Source organism: Triturus cristatus, chromosome 12 (assembly GCF_964204655.1).
Source record: "Triturus cristatus chromosome 12, aTriCri1.1, whole genome shotgun sequence".
In the NCBI taxonomy this organism is placed as follows: domain Eukaryota; kingdom Metazoa; phylum Chordata; class Amphibia; order Caudata; family Salamandridae; genus Triturus; species Triturus cristatus.
This window is the reverse complement of record NC_140595.1, coordinates 187,801,844-187,824,860: the sequence shown is the minus strand read 5'-3', so window position 1 is coordinate 187,824,860 and position 23,017 is coordinate 187,801,844.

Below are 23,017 nucleotides of genomic sequence, written 5' to 3'. Positions count from 1 at the left end.
AATTGGCCATTTTCATTCACTTTTAGCCATTCCTCAAATCTCGTGTTTAAGGTCCCTGGAAGCATGAAAATCACTTTAAACATCTCAATTTATCTTTAAAAGTGATTTTCCACGTACAAATGTGAATTGTAGTTCAAAGATGCGATATTTGAAAACGGACCATTTTTTTCGTTTCTGAAGCATGTCGTAAGGGGGGGTGGTTATCTCTTTCATCAAAAATCGGGCATTTTTGATTGAACAATAAAGGCCTACAAATGTTATTTAATTCACTTTCTGGGGTGGAGAAAAACTTTTTAAGGCCTCAGAGTGAATAAATTGGCCATTTTCATTCACATTTACCCATTCCTCAAATCTTGTGTTTGGGCCCCTGGAAGCTTGAAAATCACTTTAAACATCTAATTTCATCTCTAAAAGTGATTATCCACGTACAAATGTGAATTGTAGTTCAAAGACGCAACATTTGAAAATGGACCATTTTTTTTCGTTTCTGACGCATGTCGTAAGGGGGGGTGGTTATCTCTTTCACCAAAAAACTGGCATTTTTGAATGAACAATAAAGGCCTCCAAATGTTATTTTATTCACTTCCCGTGGAGGAGAAACACTCTTTAAGGCCGCAGAGTGAGTAAATTGGCCATTTTCATTCACTTTTACCCATTCCTCAAATCTCGTGTTTCAGGCCCCTGGAAGCATGAAAATCACTTTAAACATCTCAATTTATCTTTAAACATGATTTTCCATGTACAAATGTGAATTGTAGTTCAAAGAGGCAACATTTGAAATCGGACCATTTTTTTAGTTTCTGAAGCATGTCGTAAGGGGGGGTGGTTATCTCTTTCACCAAAAAACAGGCGTTTTTGATTGAATAATAAAGGCCTCCAAATGTTATTTAATTCACTTCCCGTGGAGGAGAAACACTTTTTAAGGCCTCAGAGTGAGTAAATTGGCCATTTTCATTCACTTTTACCCATTTCTCAAATCTTGTGTTTAGGGCCCCTGGAAGCTTGAATATCACTTTAAACATCTAATTTTATCTCTAAAAGTGATTATCCACGTACAAATGTGAATTGTCGTTCAAAGACGCAACATTTGAAAATGGACCATTTTTTTCGTTTCTGAAGCATGTCGTAAGGGGGGGTGGTTATCTCTTTCACCAAAAAACAGGCGTTTTTGATTGAACAATAAAGGCCTCGAAATATTATTTTATTTACTTCCCGTGGAGGAGAAACACTTTTTAAGGCCCCAGAATGAGTAAATTGGCCATTTTCATTCACTTTTAGCCATTCCTCAAATCTCGTGTTTAAGGCCCCTGGAAGCATGAAAATCACTTTAAACATCTCAATTTATCTTTAAAAGTGATTTTCCACGTACAAATGTGAATTGTAGTTCAAAGAGGCGACATTTGAAAACGGACCATTTTTTTAGTTTCTGAAGCATGTCGTAAGGGGGGGTGGTTATCTCTTTCGTCAAAAATCGGGCGTTTTTGCTTGAACAATAAAGGCCTCCAAATGTTATTTAATTCACTTCCCGTGGAGGAGAAACACTTTTTAAGGCCTCAGAGTGAGTAAATTGGCCATTTTCATTCACTTTTAGCCATTCCTCAAATCTCGTGTTTAAGGCCCCTGGAAGCATGAAAATCACTTTAAACATCTCAATTTATCTTTAAAAGTGATTTTCCACGTACAAATGTGAATTGTAGTTCAAAGATGCGATATTTGAAAACGGACCATTTTTTTCGTTTCTGAAGCATGTCGTAAGGGGGGGTGGTTATCTCTTTCACCAAAAAACAGGCGTTTTTGATTGAACAATAAAGGCCTCCAAATGTTATTTAATTCACTTCCCGTGGAGGAGAAACACTTTTTAAGGCCTCAGAGTGAGTAAATTGGCCATTTTCATTCACTTTTACCCATTTCTCAAATCTTGTGTTTAGGGCCCCTGGAAGCTTGAAAATCACTTTAAACATCTAATTTTATCTCTAAAAGTGATTATCCACGTACAAATGTGAATTGTCGTTCAAAGACGCAACATTTGAAAATGGACCATTTTTTTCGTTTCTGAAGCATGTCGTAAGGGGGGGTGGTTATCTCTTTCACCAAAAAACAGGCGTTTTTGATTGAACAATAAAGGCCTCGAAATATTATTTTATTTACTTCCCGTGGAGGAGAAACACTTTTTAAGGCCTCAGAATGAGTAAATTGGCCATTTTCATTCACTTTTAGCCATTCCTCAAATCTCGTGTTTAAGGCCCCTGGAAGCATGAAAATCACTTTAAACATCTCAATTTATCTTTAAAAGTGATTTTCCACGTACAAATGTGAATTGTAGTTCAAAGAGGCGACATTTGAAAACGGACCATTTTTTTAGTTTCTGAAGCATGTCGTAAGGGGGGGTGGTTATCTCTTTCATCAAAAATCGGGCGTTTCGCTTGAACAATAAAGGCCTACAAATGTTATTTTATTCACTTCTCGTGGAGGAGAAACACTTTTTATGGCCTCAGAGTGAGTAAATTGGCCATTTTCATTCACTTTTACCCATTTCTCAAATCTCGTGTTTCAGGCCCCTGGAAGCATGAAAATCACTTTAAACATCTCAATTTATCTTTAAACATGATTTTCCATGTACAAATGTGAATTGTAGTTCAAAGACCCAACATTTGAAAACGGACCATTTTTTTAGTTTCTGAAGCATGTCGTAAGGGGGGGTGGTTATCTCTTTCGTCAAAAATCGGGCGTTTTTGCTTGAACAATAAAGGCCTACAAATGTTATTTAATTCACTTCCCGTGGAGGAGAATCTCTTTTTAAGGCCTCAGAGTTAGTAAATTGGCCATTTTCATTCACTTTTACCCAATTCTCAAATCTTGTGTTTAGGGCCCCTGGAAGCTTGAAAATCACTTTAAACATCTAATTTTATCTCTAAAAGTGATTATCCACGTACAAATGTGAATTGTCGTTCAAAGACGCATCATTTGAAAATGGACTATTTTTTTCGTTTCTGAAGCATGTCGTAAGGGGGGGTGGTTATCTCTTTCACCAAAAAACAGGCGTTTTTGATTGAACAATAAAGGCCTCCAAATGTTATTTAATTCACTTCCCGTGGAGGAGAAACACTTTTTAAGGCCTCAGAGTGAGTAAATTGGCCATTTTCATTCACTTTTAGCCATTCCTCAAATCTCGTGTTTAAGGCCCCTGGAAGCTTGAAAATCACTTTAAACATCTAATTTTATCTCTAAAAGTGATTATCCACGTAAAAATGTGAATTGTCGTTCAAAGACGCAACATTTGAAAATGGACTTATTTTTTTTCGTTTCCGAAGCATGTCGTAAGGGGGGGTGGTTATCTCTTTCATCAAAAATCGGGCATTTTTGATTGAACAATAAAGGCCTACAAATGTTATTTAATTCACATTCTGGGGTGGAGAAAAACTTTTTAAGGCCACAGAGTGAATAAATTGGCCATTTTCATTCACATTTACCCATTTCTCAAATCTTGTGTTTAGGGCCCCTGGAAGCTTGAAAATCACTTTAAACATCTCATTTTATCTCTAAAAGTGATTATCCACGTACAATGTTAATTGGAGTTCAAAGACCCAACATTTGAAAATGAACCATTTTTTTAATTTCAGAAGCATGTCGTAAGGGGGGGGTTATCTCTTTCATCAAAAATCAGGCATTTTCGCTTGAACAATAAAGGCCTCCAAATGTTATTTTATTCACCTCCCGTGGAGGAAAAACACTTTTTAAGGCCGCAGAGTGAGTAAATTGGCCATTTTCATTCACTTTTACCCATTTCTCAAATCTTGTGTTTAGGGCCCCTGGAAGCTTGAAAATCACTTTAAACATCTAATTTTATCTCTAAAAGTGATTATCCACGTACAAATGTGAATTGTCGTTCAAAGACGCATCATTTGAAAATGGACTATTTTTTTCGTTTCTGAAGCATGTCGTAAGGGGGGGTGGTTATCTCTTTCACCAAAAAACAGGCGTTTTTGATTGAACAATAAAGGCCTCCAAATGTTATTTAATTCACTTCCCATGGAGGAGAAACACTTTTTAAGGCCTCAGAGTGAGTAAATTGGCCATTTTCATTCACTTTTAGCCATTCCTCAAATCTCGTGTTTAAGGCCCCTGGAAGCATGAAAATCACTTTAAACATCTCAATTTATCTTTAAAAGTGATTTTCCACGTACAAATGTGAATTGTAGTTCAAAGATGCGATATTTGAAAACGGACCATTTTTTTCGTTTCTGAAGCATGTCGTAAGGGGGGGTGGTTATCTCTTTCATCAAAAATCGGGCATTTTTGATTGAACAATAAAGGCCTACAAATGTTATTTAATTCACTTTCTGGGGTGGAGAAAAACTTTTTAAGGCCTCAGAGTGAATAAATTGGCCATTTTCATTCACATTTACCCATTCCTCAAATCTTGTGTTTGGGCCTCTGGAAGCTTGAAAATCACTTTAAACATCTAATTTCATCTCTAAAAGTGATTATCCACGTACAAATGTGAATTGTAGTTCAAAGACGCAACATTTGAAAATGGACCATTTTTTTTCGTTTCTGACGCATGTCGTAAGGGGGGGTGGTTATCTCTTTCACCAAAAAACTGGCATTTTTGAATGAACAATAAAGGCCTCCAAATGTTATTTTATTCACTTCCCGTGGAGGAGAAACACTCTTTAAGGCCGCAGAGTGAGTAAATTGGCCATTTTCATTCACTTTTACCCATTCCTCAAATCTCGTGTTTCAGGCCCCTGGAAGCATGAAAATCACTTTAAACATCTCAATTTATCTTTAAACATGATTTTCCATGTACAAATGTGAATTGTAGTTCAAAGAGGCAACATTTGAAAACGGACCATTTTTTTAGTTTCTGAAGCATGTCGTAAGGGGGGGTGGTTATCTCTTTCACCAAAAAACAGGCGTTTTTGATTGAACAATAAAGGCCTCCAAATGTTATTTAATTCACTTCCCGTGGAGGAGAAACACTTTTTAAGGCCTCAGAGTGAGTAAATTGGCCATTTTCATTCACTTTTACCCATTTCTCAAATCTTGTGTTTAGGGCCCCTGGAAGCTTGAATATCACTTTAAACATCTAATTTTATCTCTAAAAGTGATTATCCACGTACAAATGTGAATTGTCGTTCAAAGACGCAACATTTGAAAATGGACCATTTTTTTCGTTTCTGAAGCATGTCGTAAGGGGGGGTGGTTATCTCTTTCACCAAAAAACAGGCGTTTTTGATTGAACAATAAAGGCCTCGAAATATTATTTTATTTACTTCCCGTGGAGGAGAAACACTTTTTAAGGCCCCAGAATGAGTAAATTGGCCATTTTCATTCACTTTTAGCCATTCCTCAAATCTCGTGTTTAAGGCCACTGGAAGCATGAAAATCACTTTAAACATCTCAATTTATCTTTAAAAGTGATTTTCCACGTACAAATGTGAATTGTAGTTCAAAGAGGCGACATTTGAAAACGGACCATTTTTTTAGTTTCTGAAGCATGTCGTAAGGGGGGGTGGTTATCTCTTTCGTCAAAAATCGGGCGTTTTTGCTTGAACAATAAAGGCCTACAAATGTTATTTAATTCACTTCCCGTGGAGGAGAATCTCTTTTTAAGGCCTCAGAGTTAGTAAATTGGCCATTTTCATTCACTTTTACCCAATTCTCAAATCTTGTGTTTAGGGCCCCTGGAAGCTTGAAAATCACTTTAAACATCTAATTTTATCTCTAAAAGTGATTATCCACGTACAAATGTGAATTGTCGATCAAAGACGCATCATTTGAAAATGGACTATTTTTTTCGTTTCTGAAGCATGTCGTAAGGGGGGGTGGTTATCTCTTTCACCAAAAATTAGGCGTTTTTGATTGAACAATAAAGGCCTCCAAATGTTATTTAATTCACTTCCCGTGGAGGAGAAACACTTTTTAAGGCCTCAGAGTGAGTAAATTGGCCATTTTCATTCACTTTTAGCCATTCCTCAAATCTCGTGTTTAAGGCCCCTGGAAGCATGAAAATCACTTTAAACATCTCAATTTATCTTTAAAAGTGATTTTCCACGTACAAATGTGAATTGTAGTTCAAAGATGCGATATTTGAAAACGGACCATTTTTTTCGTTTCTGAAGCATGTCGTAAGGGGGGGTGGTTATCTCTTTCATCAAAAATCGGGCATTTTTGATTGAACAATAAAGGCCTACAAATGTTATTTAATTCACTTCCCGTGGAGGAGAAACACTTTTTAAGGCCTCAGAGTTAGTAAATTGGCCATTTTCATTCACTTTTACCCATTTCTCAAATCTTGTGTTTAGGGCCCCTGGAAGCTTGAAAATCACTTTAAACATCTAATTTTATCTCTAAAAGTGATTATCCACGTACAAATGTGAATTGTCGTTCAAAGACGCAACATTTGAAAATGGACTATTTTTTTCGTTTCTGAAGCATGTCGTAAGGGGGGGTGGTTATCTCTTTCACCAAAAAACAGGCGTTTTTGATTGAACAATAAAGGCCTCCAAATGTTATTTAATTCACTTCCCGTGGAGGAGAAACACTTTTTAAGGCCTCAGAGTGAGTAAATTGGCCATTTTCATTCACTTTTACCCATTTCTCAAATCTTGTGTTTAGGGCCCCTGGAAGCTTGAAAATCACTTTAAACATCTAATTTTATCTCTAAAAGTGATTATCCACGTACAAATGTGAATTGTCGTTCAAAGACGCAACATTTGAAAATGGACCATTTTTTTCGTTTCTGAAGCATGTCGTAAGGGGGGGTGTTTATCTCTTTCACCAAAAAACAGGCGTTTTTGATTGAACAATAAAGGCCTCGAAATATTATTTTATTTACTTCCCGTGGAGGAGAAACACTTTTTAAGGCCTCAGAATGAGTAAATTGGCCATTTTCATTCACTTTTAGCCATTCCTCAAATCTCGTGTTTAAGGCCCCTGGAAGCATGAAAATCACTTTAAACATCTCAATTTATCTTTAAACATGATTTTCCATGTACAAATGTGAATTGTAGTTCAAAGACCCAACATTTGAAAACGGACCATTTTTTTAGTTTCTGAAGCATGTCGTAAGGGGGGGTGGTTATCTCTTTCGTCAAAAATCGGGCGTTTTTGCTTGAACAATAAAGGCCTACAAATGTTATTTAATTCACTTCCCGTGGAGGAGAAACACTTTTTAAGGCCTCAGAGTTAGTAAATTGGCCATTTCATTCACTTTTACCCAATTCTCAAATCTTGTGTTTAGGGCCCCTGGAAGCTTGAAAATCACTTTAAACATCTAATTTTATCTCTAAAAGTGATTATCCACGTACAAATGTGAATTGTCGTTCAAAGACGCATCATTTGAAAATGGACTATTTTTTTCGTTTCTGAAGCATGTCGTAAGGGGGGGTGGTTATCTCTTTCACCAAAAAACAGGCGTTTTTGATTGAACAATAAAGGCCTCCAAATGTTATTTAATTCACTTCCCGTGGAGGAGAAACACTTTTTAAGGCCTCAGAGTGAGTAAATTTGCCATTTTCATTCACTTTTAGCCATTCCTCAAATCTCGTGTTTAAGGCCCCTGGAAGCATGAAAATCACTTTAAACATCTCAATTTATCTTTAAAAGTGATTTTCCACGTACAAATGTGAATTGTAGTTCAAAGATGCGATATTTGAAAACGGACCATTTTTTTCGTTTCTGAAGCATGTCGTAAGGGGGGGTGGTTATCTCTTTCATCAAAAATCGGGCATTTTTGATTGAACAATAAAGGCCTACAAATGTTATTTAATTCACTTTCTGGGGTGGAGAAAAACTTTTTAAGGCCTTAGAGTGAATAAATTGGCCATTTTCATTCACATTTACCCATTCCTCAAATCTTGTGTTTAGGGCCCCTGGAAGCTTGAAAATCACTTTAAACATCTAATTTCATCTCTAAAAGTGATTATCCACGTACAAATGTGAATTGTAGTTCAAAGACGCAACATTTGAAAATGGACCATTTTTTTTCGTTTCTGACGCATGTCGTAAGGGGGGGTGGTTATCTCTTTCACCAAAAAACTGGCATTTTTGAATGAACAATAAAGGCCTCCAAATGTTATTTTATTCACTTCCCGTGGAGGAGAAACACTCTTTAAGGCCGCAGAGTGAGTAAATTGGCCATTTTCATTCACTTTTACCCATTCCTCAAATCTCGTGTTTCAGGCCCCTGGAAGCATGAAAATCAATTTAAACATCTCAATTTATCTTTAAACATGATTTTCCATGTACAAATGTGAATTGTAGTTCAAAGAGGCAACATTTGAAAACGGACCATTTTTTTAGTTTCTGAAGCATGTCGTAAGGGGGGGTGGATATCTCTTTCACCAAAAAACAGGCGTTTTTGATTGAACAATAAAGGCCTCCAAATGTTATTTAATTCACTTCCCGTGGAGGAGAAACACTTTTTAAGGCCTCAGAGTGAGTAAATTGGCCATTTTCATTCACTTTTACCCATTTCTCAAATCTTGTGTTTAGGGCCCCTGGAAGCTTGAATATCACTTTAAACATCTAATTTTATCTCTAAAAGTGATTATCCACGTACAAATGTGAATTGTCGTTCAAAGACGCAACATTTGAAAATGGACCATTTTTTTCGTTTCTGAAGCATGTCGTAAGGGGGGGGGTGGTTATCTCTTTCACCAAAAAACAGGCGTTTTTGATTGAACAATAAAGGCCTCGAAATATTATTTTATTTACTTCCCGTGGAGGAGAAACACTTTTTAAGGCCTCAGAATGAGTAAATTGGCCATTTTCATTCACTTTTAGCCATTCCTCAAATCTCGTGTTTAAGGCCCCTGGAAGCATGAAAATCACTTTAAACATCTCAATTTATCTTTAAAAGTGATTTTCCACGTACAAATGTGAATTGTAGTTCAAAGAGGCGACATTTGAAAACGGACCATTTTTTTAGTTTCTGAAGCATGTCGTAAGGGGGGGTGGTTATCTCTTTCGTCAAAAATCGGGCGTTTTTGCTTGAACAATAAAGGCCTACAAATGTTATTTAATTCACTTCCCGTGGAGGAGAATCTCTTTTTAAGGCCTCAGAGTTAGTAAATTGGCCATTTTCATTCACTTTTACCCAATTCTCAAATCTTGTGTTTAGGGCCCCTGGAAGCTTGAAAATCACTTTAAACATCTAATTTTATCTCTAAAAGTGATTATCCACGTACAAATGTGAATTGTCGTTCAAAGACGCATCATTTGAAAATGGACTATTTTTTTCGTTTCTGAAGCATGTCGTAAGGGGGGGTGGTTATCTCTTTCACCAAAAAACAGGCGTTTTTGATTGAACAATAAAGGCCTCCAAATGTTATTTAATTCACTTCCCGTGGAGGAGAAACACTTTTTAAGGCCTCAGAGTGAGTAAATTGGCCATTTTCATTCACTTTTAGCCATTCCTCAAATCTCGTGTTTAAGGCCCCTGGAAGCATGAAAATCACTTTAAACATCTCAATTTATCTTTAAAAGTGATTTTCCACGTACAAATGTGAATTGTAGTTCAAAGATGCGATATTTGAAAACGGACCATTTTTTTCGTTTCTGAAGCATGTCGTAAGGGGGGGTGGTTATCTCTTTCATCAAAAATCGGGCATTTTTGATTGAACAATAAAGGCCTACAAATGTTATTTAATTCACTTCCCGTGGAGGAGAAACACTTTTTAAGGCCTCAGAGTTAGTAAATTGGCCATTTTCATTCACTTTTACCCATTTCTCAAATCTTGTGTTTAGGGCCCCTGGAAGCTTGAAAATCACTTTAAACATCTAATTTTATCTCTAAAAGTGATTATCCACGTACAAATGTGAATTGTCGTTCAAAGACGCAACATTTGAAAATGGACTATTTTTTTCGTTTCTGAAGCATGTCGTAAGGGGGGGTGGTTATCTCTTTCACCAAAAAACAGGCGTTTTTGATTGAACAATAAAGGCCTCCAAATGTTATTTAATTCACTTCCCGTGGAGGAGAAACACTTTTTAAGGCCTCAGAGTGAGTAAATTGGCCATTTTCATTCACTTTTAGCCATTCCTCAAATCTCGTGTTTAAGGCCCCTGGAAGCTTGAAAATCACTTTAAACATCTAATTTTATCTCTAAAAGTGATTATCCACGTACAAATGTGAATTGTCGTTCAAAGACGCAACATTTGAAAATGGACCATTTTTTTCGTTTCTGAAGCATGTCGTAAGGGGGGGTGTTTATCTCTTTCACCAAAAAACAGGCGTTTTTGATTGAACAATAAAGGCCTCGAAATATTATTTTATTTACTTCCCGTGGAGGAGAAACACTTTTTAAGGCCTCAGAATGAGTAAATTGGCCATTTTCATTCACTTTTAGCCATTCCTCAAATCTCGTGTTTAAGGCCCCTGGAAGCATGAAAATCACTTTAAACATCTCAATTTATCTTTAAACATGATTTTCCATGTACAAATGTGAATTGTAGTTCAAAGACCCAACATTTGAAAACGGACCATTTTTTTAGTTTCTGAAGCATGTCGTAAGGGGGGGTGGTTATCTCTTTCGTCAAAAATCGGGCGTTTTTGCTTGAACAATAAAGGCCTACAAATGTTATTTAATTCACTTCCCGTGGAGGAGAAACACTTTTTAAGGCCTCAGAGTTAGTAAATTGGCCATTTTCATTCACTTTTACCCAATTCTCAAATCTTGTGTTTAGGGCCCCTGGAAGCTTGAAAATCACTTTAAACATCTAATTTTATCTCTAAAAGTGATTATCCACGTACAAATGTGAATTGTCGTTCAAAGACGCATCATTTGAAAATGGACTATTTTTTTCGTTTCTGAAGCATGTCGTAAGGGGGGGTGGTTATCTCTTTCACCAAAAAACAGGCGTTTTTGATTGAACAATAAAGGCCTCCAAATGTTATTTAATTCACTTCCCGTGGAGGAGAAACACTTTTTAAGGCCTCAGAGTGAGTAAATTTGCCATTTTCATTCACTTTTAGCCATTCCTCAAATCTCGTGTTTAAGGCCCCTGGAAGCATGAAAATCACTTTAAACATCTCAATTTATCTTTAAAAGTGATTTTCCACGTACAAATGTGAATTGTAGTTCAAAGATGCGATATTTGAAAACGGACCATTTTTTTCGTTTCTGAAGCATGTCGTAAGGGGGGGTGGTTATCTCTTTCATCAAAAATCGGGCATTTTTGATTGAACAATAAAGGCCTACAAATGTTATTTAATTCACTTTCTGGGGTGGAGAAAAACTTTTTAAGGCCTTAGAGTGAATAAATTGGCCATTTTCATTCACATTTACCCATTCCTCAAATCTTGTGTTTAGGGCCCCTGGAAGCTTGAAAATCACTTTAAACATCTAATTTCATCTCTAAAAGTGGTTATCCACGTACAAATGTGAATTGTAGTTCAAAGACGCAACATTTGAAAATGGACCATTTTTTTTCGTTTCTGACGCATGTCGTAAGGGGGGGTGGTTATCTCTTTCACCAAAAAACTGGCATTTTTGAATGAACAATAAAGGCCTCCAAATGTTATTTTATTCACTTCCCGTGGAGGAGAAACACTCTTTAAGGCCGCAGAGTGAGTAAATTGGCCATTTTCATTCACTTTTACCCATTCCTCAAATCTCGTGTTTCAGGCCCCTGGAAGCATGAAAATCAATTTAAACATCTCAATTTATCTTTAAACATGATTTTCCATGTACAAATGTGAATTGTAGTTCAAAGAGGCAACATTTGAAAACGGACCATTTTTTTAGTTTCTGAAGCATGTCGTAAGGGGGGGTGGATATCTCTTTCACCAAAAAACAGGCGTTTTTGATTGAACAATAAAGGCCTCCAAATGTTATTTAATTCACTTCCCGTGGAGGAGAAACACTTTTTAAGGCCTCAGAGTGAGTAAATTGGCCATTTTCATTCACTTTTACCCATTTCTCAAATCTTGTGTTTAGGGCCCCTGGAAGCTTGAATATCACTTTAAACATCTAATTTTATCTCTAAAAGTGATTATCCACGTACAAATGTGAATTGTCGTTCAAAGACGCAACATTTGAAAATGGACCATTTTTTTCGTTTCTGAAGCATGTCGTAAGGGGGGGGTGGTTATCTCTTTCACCAAAAAACAGGCGTTTTTGATTGAACAATAAAGGCCTCGAAATATTATTTTATTTACTTCCCGTGGAGGAGAAACACTTTTTAAGGCCTCAGAATGAGTAAATTGGCCATTTTCATTCACTTTTAGCCATTCCTCAAATCTCGTGTTTAAGGCCCCTGGAAGCATGAAAATCACTTTAAACATCTCAATTTATCTTTAAAAGTGATTTTCCACGTACAAATGTGAATTGTAGTTCAAAGAGGCGACATTTGAAAACGGACCATTTTTTTAGTTTCTGAAGCATGTCGTAAGGGGGGGTGGTTATCTCTTTCGTCAAAAATCGGGCGTTTTTGCTTGAACAATAAAGGCCTACAAATGTTATTTAATTCACTTCCCGTGGAGGAGAATCTCTTTTTAAGGCCTCAGAGTTAGTAAATTGGCCATTTTCATTCACTTTTACCCAATTCTCAAATCTTGTGTTTAGGGCCCCTGGAAGCTTGAAAATCACTTTAAACATCTAATTTTATCTCTAAAAGTGATTATCCACGTACAAATGTGAATTGTCGTTCAAAGACGCATCATTTGAAAATGGACTATTTTTTTCGTTTCTGAAGCATGTCGTAAGGGGGGGTGGTTATCTCTTTCACCAAAAAACAGGCGTTTTCGATTGAACAATAAAGGCCTCCAAATGTTATTTAATTCACTTCCCGTGGAGGAGAAACACTTTTTAAGGCCTCAGAGTGAGTAAATTGGCCATTTTCATTCACTTTTAGCCATTCCTCAAATCTCGTGTTTAAGGCCCCTGGAAGCATGAAAATCACTTTAAACATCTCAATTTATCTTTAAAAGTGATTTTCCACGTACAAATGTGAATTGTAGTTCAAAGATGCGATATTTGAAAACGGACCATTTTTTTCGTTTCTGAAGCATGTCGTAAGGGGGGGTGGTTATCTCTTTCATCAAAAATCGGGCATTTTTGATTGAACAATAAAGGCCTCCAAATGTTATTTAATTCACTTCCCGTGGAGGAGAAACACTTTTTAAGGCCTCAGAGTGAGTAAATTGGCCATTTTCATTCACTTTTAGCCATTCCTCAAATCTCGTGTTTAAGGCCCCTGGAAGCTTGAAAATCACTTTAAACATCTAATTTTATCTCTAAAAGTGATTATCCACGTAAAAATGTGAATTGTCGTTCAAAGACGCAACATTTGAAAATGGACTATTTTTTTCGTTTCTGAAGCATGTCGTAAGGGGGGGTGGTTATCTCTTTCATAAAAAATCGGGCATTTTTGATTGAACAATAAAGGCCTACAAATGTTATTTAATTCACATTCTGGGGTGGAGAAAAACTTTTTAAGGCCACAGAGTGAATAAATTGGCCATTTTCATTCACATTTACCCATTTCTCAAATCTTGTGTTTAGGGCCCCTGGAAGCTTGAAAATCACTTTAAACATCTCATTTTATCTCTAAAAGTGATTATCCACGTACAATGTTAATTGGAGTTCAAAGATGCAACATTTGAAAATGAACCATTTTTTTAGTTTCAGAAGCATGTCGTAAGGGGGGGTGGTTATCTCTTTCATCAAAAATCGGGCGTTTTTGATTGAACAATAAAGGCCTACAAATGTTATTTAATTCACATTCTGGGGTGGAGAAAAACTTTTTAAGGCCACAGAGTGAATAAATTGGCCATTTTCATTCACATTTACCCATTTCTCAAATCTTGTGTTTAGGGCCCCTGGAAGCTTGAAAATCACTTTAAACATCTAATTTTATCTCTAAAAGTGATTATCCACGTACAAATGTGAATTGTCGTTCAAAGACGCAACATTTGAAAATGGACCATTTTTTTCATTTCTGAAGCATATCGTAAGGGGGGGTGGTTATCTCTTTCACCAAAAAACAGGTGTTTTTGATTGAACAATAAATGCATCCAAATGTTATTTTTTTCACTTCCCGTGGAGGAGAAACACTTTTTAAGGCCGCAGAGTGAGTAAATTGGCCACTTTCATTCACGCTTACCCATTTCTCAAATCTTGTGTTTAGGGCCCCTGGAAGCTTGAAAATCACTTTAAACATCTCATTTTATCTCTAAAAGTGATTATCCACGTACAATGTTAATTGGAGTTCAAAGATGCAACATTTGAAAATGAACCATTTTTTTAGTTTCAGAAGCATGTCGTAAGGGGGGGTGGTTATCTCTTTCATCAAAAATCGGGCGTTTTTGATTGGACAATAAAGGCCTACAAATGGTATTTAATTCACTTTCTGGGGTGGAGAAAAACTTTTTAAGGCCACAGAGTGAATAAATTGGCCATTTTCATTCACATTTACCCATTTCTCAAATCTTGTGTTTAGCGCCCCTGGAAGCTTGAAAATCACTTTAAACATCTCAATTTATCTTTAAAAGTGATTTTCCACGTGAATTGTAGTTCAAAGATGCGATATTTGAAAACGGACCATTTTTTTCGTTTCTGAAGCATGTCGTAAGGGGGGGTGGTTATCTCTTCCATCAAAAATCGGGCATTTTTGATTGAACAATAAAGGCCTACAAATGTTATTTAATTCACTTCCCGTGGAGGAGAAACACTTTTTAAGGCCTCAGAGTTAGTAAATTGGCCATTTTCATTCACTTTTACCCATTTCTCAAATCTTGTGTTTAAGGCCCCTGGAAGCATGAAAATCACTTTAAACATCTCAATTTATCTTAAAAGTGATTTTCCACGTACAAATGTGAATTGTAGTTCAAAGATGCGATATTTGAAAACGGACCATTTTTTTCGTTTCTGAAGCATGTCGTAAGAGGGGGTGGTTATCTCTTTCATCAAAAATCGGGCATTTTTGATTGAACAATAAAGGCCTACAAATGTTATTTAATTCACTTCCCGTGGAGGAGAAACACTTTTTAAGGCCTCAGAGTTAGTAAATTGGCCATTTTCATTCACTTTTACCCATTTCTCAAATCTTGTGTTTAGGGCCCCTGGAAGCTTGAAAATCACTTTAAACATCTAATTTTATCTCTAAAAGTGATTATCCACGTACAAATGTGAATTGTCGTTCAAAGACGCAACATTTGAAAATGGACTATTTTTTTCGTTTCTGAAGCATGTCGTAAGGGGGGGTGGTTATCTCTTTCACCAAAAAACAGGCGTTTTTGATTAAACAATAAAGGCCTCCAAATGTTATTTAATTCACTTCCCGTGGAGGAGAAACACTTTTTAAGGCCCCAGAATGAGTAAATTGGCCATTTTCATTCACTTTTAGCCATTCCTCAAATCTCGTGTTTAAGGCCCCTGGAAGCATGAAAATCACTTTAAACATCTCAATTTATCTTTAAAAGTGATTTTCCACGTACAAATGTGAATTGTAGTTCAAAGAGGCGACATTTGAAAACGGACCATTTTTTTAGTTTCTGAAGCATGTCGTAAGGGGGGGTGGTTATCTCTTTCGTCAAAAATCGGGCGTTTTTGCTTGAACAATAAAGGCCTACAAATGTTATTTAATTCACTTCCCGTGGAGGAGAATCTCTTTTTAAGGCCTCAGAGTTAGTAAATTGGCCATTTTCATTCACTTTTACCCAATTCTCAAATCTTGTGTTTAGGGCCCCTGGAAGCTTGAATATCACTTTAAACATCTAATTTTATCTCTAAAAGTGATTATCCACGTACAAATGTGAATTGTCGTTCAAAGACGCAACATTTGAAAATGGACCATTTTTTTCGTTTCTGAAGCATGTCGTAAGGGGGGTGGTTATCTCTTTCACCAAAAAACAGGCGTTTTTGATTGAACAATAAAGGCCTCGAAATATTATTTTATTTACTTCCCGTGGAGGAGAAACACTTTTTAAGGCCCCAGAATGAGTAAATTGGCCATTTTCATTCACTTTTAGCCATTCCTCAAATCTCGTGTTTAAGGCCCCTGGAAGCATGAAAATCACTTTAAACATCTCAATTTATCTTTAAAAGTGATTTTCCACGTACAAATGTGAATTGTAGTTCAAAGAGGCGACATTTGAAAACGGACCATTTTTTTAGTTTCTGAAGCATGTCGTAAGGGGGGGTGGTTATCTCTTTCGTCAAAAATCGGGCGTTTTTGCTTGAACAATAAAGGCCTACAAATGTTATTTAATTCACTTCCCGTGGAGGAGAATCTCTTTTTAAGGCCTCAGAGTTAGTAAATTGGCCATTTTCATTCACTTTTACCCAATTCTCAAATCTTGTGTTTAGGGCCCCTGGAAGCTTGAAAATCACTTTAAACATCTAATTTTATCTCTAAAAGTGATTATCCACGTACAAATGTGAATTGTCGTTCAAAGACGCATCATTTGAAAATGGACTATTTTTTTCGTTTCTGAAGCATGTCGTAAGGGGGGGTGGTTATCTCTTTCACCAAAAAACAGGCGTTTTTGATTGAACAATAAAGGCCTCCAAATGTTATTTAATTCACTTCCCGTGGAGGAGAAACACTTTTTAAGGCCTCAGAGTGAGTAAATTGGCCATTTTCATTCACTTTTAGCCATTCCTCAAATCTCGTGTTTAAGGCCCCTGGAAGCATGAAAATCACTTTAAACATCTCAATTTATCTTTAAAAGTGATTTTCCACGTACAAATGTGAATTGTAGTTCAAAGATGCGATATTTGAAAACGGACCATTTTTTTCGTTTCTGAAGCATGTCGTAAGGGGGGGTGGTTATCTCTTTCACCAAAAAACAGGCGTTTTTGATTGAACAATAAAGGCCTCCAAATGTTATTTAATTCACTTCCCGTGGAGGAGAAACACGTTTTAAGGCCTCAGAGTGAGTAAATTGGCCATTTTCATTCACTTTTACCCATTTCTCAAATCTTGTGTTTAGGGCCCCTGGAAGCTTGAAAATCACTTTAAACATCTAATTTTATCTCTAAAAGTGATTATCCACGTACAAATGTGAATTGTTGTTCAAAGACGCAACATTTGAAAATGGACCATTTTTTTCGTTTCTGAAGCATGTCGTAAGGGGGGGTGGTTATCTCTTTCACCAAAAAACAGGCGTTTTTGATTGAACAATAAAGGCCTCGAAATATTATTTTATTTACTTCCCGTGGAGGAGAAACACTTTTTAAGGCCTCAGAATGAGTAAATTGGCCATTTTCATTCACTTTTAGCCATTCCTCAAATCTCGTGTTTAAGGCCCCTGGAAGCATGAAAATCACTTTAAACATCTCAATTTATCTTTAAAAGTGATTTTCCACGTACAAATGTGAATTGTAGTTCAAAGAGGCGACATTTGAAAACGGACCATTTTTTTAGTTTCTGAGGCATGTCGTAAGGGGGGGTGGTTATCTCTTTCATCAAAAATCGGGCGTTTCGCTTGAACAATAAAGGCCTACAAATGTTATTTTATTCACTTCTCGTGGAGGAGAAACACTTTTTATGGCCTCAGAGTGAGTAAATTGGCCATTTTCATTCACTTTTACCCATTTCTCAAATCTCGTGTTTCAGGCCCCTGGAAGCATGAAAATCACTTTAAACATCTCAATTTATCTTTAAACATGATTTTCCATGTACAAATGTGAATTGTAGTTCAAAGACCCAACATTTGAAAACGGACCATTTTTTTAGTTTCTGAAGCATGTCGTAAGGGGGGGTGGTTATCTCTTTCGTCAAAAATCGGGCGTTTTTGCTTGAACAATAAAGGCCTACAAATGTTATTTAATTCACTTCCCGTGGAGGAGAATCTCTTTTTAAGGCCTCAGAGTTAGTAAATTGGCGATTTTCATTCACTTTTACCCAATTCTCAAATCTTGTGTTTAGGGCCCCTGGAAGCTTGAAAATCACTTTAAACATCTAATTTTATCTCTAAAAGTGATTATCCACGTACAAATGTGAATTGTCGTTCAAAGACGCATCATTTGAAAATGGACTATTTTTTTCGTTTCTGAAGCATGTCGTAAGGGGGGGTGGTTATCTCTTTCACCAAAAAACAGGCGTTTTTGATTGAACAATAAAGGCCTCCAAATGTTATTTAATTCACTTCCCGTGGAGGAGAAACACTTTTTAAGGCCTCAGAGTGAGTAAATTGGCCATTTTCATTCACTTTTAGCCATTCCTCAAATCTCGTGTTTAAGGCCCCTGGAAGCATGAAAATCACTTTAAACATCTCAATTTATCTTTAAAAGTGATTTTCCACGTACAAATGTGAATTGTAGTTCAAAGATGCGATATTTGAAAACGGACCATTTTTTTCGTTTCTGAAGCATGTCGTAAGGGGGGGGTGGTTATCTCTTTCATCAAAAATCGGGCATTTTTGATTGAACAATAAAGGCCTCCAAATGTTATTTAATTCACTTCCCGTGGAGGAGAAACACTTTTTAAGGCCTCAGAGTTAGTAAATTGGCCATTTTCATTCACTTTTACCCATTTCTCAAATCTTGTGTTTTGGGCCCCTGGAAGCTTGAAAATCACTTTAAACATCTAATTTTATCTCTAAAAGTGATTATCCACGTACAAATGTGAATTGTCGTTCAAAGACGCAACATTTGAAAATGGACTATTTTTTTCGTTTCTGAAGCATGTCGTAAGGGGGGGTGGTTATCTCTTTCACCAAAAAACAGGCGTTTTTGATTGAACAATAAAGGCCTCCAAATGTTATTTAATTCACTTCCCGTGGAGGAGAAACACTTTTTAAGGCCTCAGAGTGAGTAAATTGGCCATTTTCATTCACTTTTAGCCATTCCTCAAATCTCGTGTTTAAGGCCCCTGGAAGCTTGAAAATCACTTTAAACATCTAATTTTATCTCTAAAAGTGATTATCCACGTAAAAATGTGAATTGTCGTTCAAAGACGCAACATTTGAAAATGGACTATTTTTTTCGTTTCTGAAGTATGTCGTAAGGGGGGGTGGTTATCTCTTTCATCAAAAATCGGGCATTTTTGATTGAACAATAAAGGCCTACAAATGTTATTTAATTCACATTCTGGGGTGGAGAAAAACTTTTTAAGGCCACAGAGTGAATAAATTGGCCATTTTCATTCACATTTACCCATTTCTCAAATCTTGTGTTTAGGGCCCCTGGAAGCTTGAAAATCACTTTAAACATCTAATTTTATCTCTAAAAGTGATTATCCACGTACAAATGTGAATTGTCGTTCAAAGACGCAACATTTGAAAATGGACCATTTTTTTCATTTCTGAAGCATATCGTAAGGGGGGGTGGTTATCTCTTTCACCAAAAAACAGGCGTTTTTGATTGAACAATAAATGCATCCAAATGTTATTTTTTTCACTTCCCGTGGAGGAGAAACACTTTTTAAGGCCGCAGAGTGAGTAAATTGGCCACTTTCATTCACGCTTACCCATTTCTCAAATCTTGTGTTTAGGGCCCCTGGAAGCTTGAAAATCACTTTAAACATCTCATTTTATCTCTAAAAGTGATTATCCACGTACAATGTTAATTGGAGTTCAAAGATGCAACATTTGAAAATGAACCATTTTTTTAGTTTCAGAAGCATGTCGTAAGGGGGGGTGGTTATCTCTTTCATCAAAAATCGGGCGTTTTTGATTGGACAATAAAGGCCTACAAATGGTATTTAATTCACTTTCTGGGGTGGAGAAAAACTTTTTAAGGCCACAGAGTGAATAAATTGGCCATTTTCATTCACATTTACCCATTTCTCAAATCTTGTGTTTAGCGCCCCTGGAAGCTTGAAAATCACTTTAAACATCTCAATTTATCTTTAAAAGTGATTTTCCACGTGAATTGTAGTTCAAAGATGCGATATTTGAAAACGGACCATTTTTTTCGTTTCTGAAGCATGTCGTAAGGGGGGGTGGTTATCTCTTCCATCAAAAATCGGGCATTTTTGATTGAACAATAAAGGCCTACAAATGTTATTTAATTCACTTCCCGTGGAGGAGAAACACTTTTTAAGGCCTCAGAGTTAGTAAATTGGCCATTTTCATTCACTTTTACCCATTTCTCAAATCTTGTGTTTAAGGCCCCTGGAAGCATGAAAATCACTTTAAACATCTCAATTTATCTTTAAAAGTGATTTTCCACGTACAAATGTGAATTGTAGTTCAAAGATGCGATATTTGAAAACGGACCATTTTTTTCGTTTCTGAAGCATGTCGTAAGGGGGGGTGGTTATCTCTTTCATCAAAAATCGGGCATTTTTGATTGAACAATAAAGGCCTACAAATGTTATTTAATTCACTTCCCGTGGAGGAGAAACACTTTTTAAGGCCTCAGAGTTAGTAAATTGGCCATTTTCATTCACTTTTACCCATTTCTCAAATCTTGTGTTTAGGGCCCCTGGAAGCTTGAAAATCACTTTAAACATCTAATTTTATCTCTAAAAGTGATTATCCACGTACAAATGTGAATTGTCGTTCAAAGACGCAACATTTGAAAATGGACTATTTTTTTCGTTTCTGAAGCATGTCGTAAGGGGGGGTGGTTATCTCTTTCACCAAAAAACAGGCGTTTTTGATTGAACAATAAAGGCCTCCAAATGTTATTTAATTCACTTCCCGTGGAGGAGAAACACTTTTTAAGGCCTCAGAGTGAGTAAATTGGCCATTTTCATTCACTTTTAGCCATTCCTCAAATCTCGTGTTTAAGGCCCCTGGAAGCATGAAAATCACTTTAAACATCTCAATTTATCTTTAAAAGTGATTTTCCACGTACAAATGTGAATTGTAGTTCAAAGATGCGATATTTGAAAACGGACCATTTTTTTCGTTTCTGAAGCATGTCGTAAGGGGGGGTGGTTATCTCTTTCATCAAAAATCGGGCATTTTTGATTGAACAATAAAGGCCTACAAATGTTATTTAATTCACTTCCCGTGGAGGAGAAACACTTTTTAAGGCCTCAGAGTTAGTAAATTGGCCATTTTCATTCACTTTTACCCATTTCTCAAATCTTGTGTTTAGGGCCCCTGGAAGCTTGAAAATCACTTTAAACATCTAATTTTATCTCTAAAAGTGATTATCCACGTACAAATGTGAATTGTCGTTCAAAGACGCAACATTTGAAAATGGACTATTTTTTTCGTTTCTGAAGCATGTCGTAAGGGGGGGTGGTTATCTCTTTCATCAAAAATCGGGCATTTTTGATTGAACAATAAAGGCCTACAAATGTTATTTAATTCACATTCTGGGGTGGAGAAAAACTTTTTAAGGCCACAGAGTGAATAAATTGGCCATTTTCATTCACATTTACCCATTTCTCAAATCTTGTGTTTAGGGCCCCTGGAAGCTTGAAAATCACTTTAAACATCTCATTTTATCTCTAAAAGTGATTATCCACGTACAATGTTAATTGGAGTTCAAAGATGCAACATTTGAAAATGAACCATTTTTTTAGTTTCAGAAGCATGTCGTAAGGGGGGGTGGTTATCTCTTTCATCAAAAATCGGGCGTTTTTGCTTGAACAATAAAGGCCTACAAATGTTATTTAATTCACTTCCCGTGGAGGAGAATCTCTTTTTAAGGCCTCAGAGTTAGTAAATTGGCCATTTTCATTCACTTTTACCCAATTCTCAAATCTTGTGTTTAGGGCCCCTGGAAGCTTGAAAATCACTTTAAACATCTAATTTTATCTCTAAAAGTGATTATCCACGTACAAATGTGAATTGTCGTTCAAAGACGCATCATTTGAAAATGGACTATTTTTTTCGTTTCTGAAGCATGTCGTAAGGGGGGGTGGTTATCTCTTTCACCAAAAAACAGGCGTTTTTGATTGAACAATAAAGGCCTCGAAATATTATTTTATTTACTTCCCGTGGAGGAGAAACACTTTTTAAGGCCCCAGAATGAGTAAATTGGCCATTTTCATTCACTTTTAGCCATTCCTCAAATCTCGTGTTTAAGGCCCCTGGAAGCATGAAAATCACTTTAAACATCTCAATTTATCTTTAAAAGTGATTTTCCACGTACAAATGTGAATTGTAGTTCAAAGAGGCGACATTTGAAAACGGACCATTTTTTTAGTTTCTGAAGCATGTCGTAAGGGGGGGTGGTTATCTCTTTCGTCAAAAATCGGGCGTTTTTGCTTGAACAATAAAGGCCTACAAATGTTATTTAATTCACTTCCCGTGGAGGAGAAACACTTTTTAAGGCCTCAGAGTGAGTAAATTGGCCATTTTCATTCACTTTTACCCAATTCTCAAATCTTGTGTTTAGGGCCCCTGGAAGCTTGAAAATCACTTTAAACATCTAATTTTATCTCTAAAAGTGATTATCCACGTACAAATGTGAATTGTCGTTCAAAGACGCATCATTTGAAAATGGACTATTTTTTTCGTTTCTGAAGCATGTCGTAAGGGGGGGTGGTTATCTCTTTCACCAAAAAACAGGCGTTTTTGATTGAACAATAAAGGCCTCCAAATGTTATTTAATTCACTTCCCGTGGAGGAGAAACACTTTTTAAGGCCTCAGAGTGAGTAAATTGGCCATTTTCATTCACTTTTAGCCATTCTTCAAATCTCATGTTTAAGGCCCCTGGAAGCATGAAAATCACTTTAAACATCTAATTTTATCTCTAAAAGTGATTATCCACGTACAAATGTGAATTGTCGTTCAAAGACGCAACATTTGAAAATGGACCATTTTTTTCGTTTCTGAAGCATGTCGTAAGGGGGGGTGGTTATCTCTTTCACCAAAAAACAGGCATTTTTGATTGAACAATAAAGGCCTCCAAATGTTATTTAATTCACTTCCCGTGGAGGAGAAACACTTTTTAAGGCTTCAGAGTGAGTAAATTGGCCATTTTCATTCACTTTTACCCATTTCTCAAATCTTGTGTTTAGGGCCCCTGGAAGCTTGAAAATCACTTTAAACATCTAATTTTATCTCTAAAAGTGATTATCCACGTACAAATGTGAATTGTCGTTCAAAGACGCAACATTTGAAAATGGACCATTTTTTTCGTTTCTGAAGCATGTCGT